The sequence below is a fragment of the Leuciscus leuciscus genome, assembly GCF_965113295.1.
Source record: "Leuciscus leuciscus genome assembly, chromosome: 13".
NCBI lineage: Eukaryota > Metazoa > Chordata > Actinopteri > Cypriniformes > Leuciscidae > Leuciscus > Leuciscus leuciscus.
Window position 1 is genome coordinate 26,477,774 of NC_138737.1, and position 1,254 is coordinate 26,479,027.

Genomic DNA, 1,254 nt, shown 5'->3' on the forward strand with positions numbered 1-1,254 from the left:
ACTCTTTGCATGTAAAAGTCAATTATAATAGCTGCCAAGAATCATTTTAAGACACTGCACATAATGATGAAGGCGTGCCATCCTCTTGAGGAGCCCGGCAAGTAATAGACAATACAGTGTGCTGCATTCTACTGCCATCTGGTGAACAAAACTGTACTCAACAGTCTGCTGCTCTAAGCTTAATTGTTTAATACTAGCATGTTATTTATGAGTATTCAATCGTATAGCTATTAAAGCTTCTGACGTCTAATTAATAGTTTATACTTTTAGTATGAATGTCCTCCTTCAAGTCGTGGTACACGTCTTTTTGCGGTGAATCTCTAAAAAATGTTATGAAGCAAACACAAATTACTTTTATATTGTTAGTAATATTTCAAGACTTACTGTATTAAAGCAACTTATGTTTACTTGATTATCCATGCATTACAGATTACATCATTATGATACATCAGGGATTTTTTTGTACATCTCTTAATCATGATTGTATTGCATTGCATTGTACAATAAAAACTACAGAGCTTTGATCATAAAACATTGATTTTTTTTCTTATTTTATTGGGATATATACAGTAGAGTAACATCTGATATTTATATGCATTTTATGCAAGTAGTTTTTTAAACTGTTACACAGATCTCTTTGATTTACATTAATGCTATCAGAATTTCATCTTACTTTTTGGTCTTTTTTTATTTTTATTTTAAAATAACGGTTTAACTAAATTGTTCCATATTCTGACTATTGTACGTCATATTCCAGGCAAAATTTTCATTACTAACATTAACAAAAACAGTCATTGCACACTGGCTGCAGGGATGGTTCAGCAAAAATAAAAATAAAATAAAAAAATCATAATTTACTCACCCACGTCATTCCTAACCGGAACTTTATCCGGAAGGGGTTTTCATAAAGATTTAAAAAAGGATAAAGATAAAAATGTCTTTCTTTGTCCAAACAATGATGGCCCGATGTTGTTTTTTACTTTCATTAAATGGACAAAGACTGTCAAAAATTTTTTCTAAATATCTTGTATATTTAATATCATGTTTCACAGATGAAAGAAACTCATACGTTTGGAACGACATGAGGGCGAGTAAATGACAGATTTTTTGTTGGGCAAATCCTCACTTCAACAGTTCATTAATGCACATTAAAATATATAGACTCATATACCTTTGCATTTGAATGCTTACAAACTACTGTTAATCATATCAATGAACAAAATCCATAAATTATATATAAAAACACAGGCTATG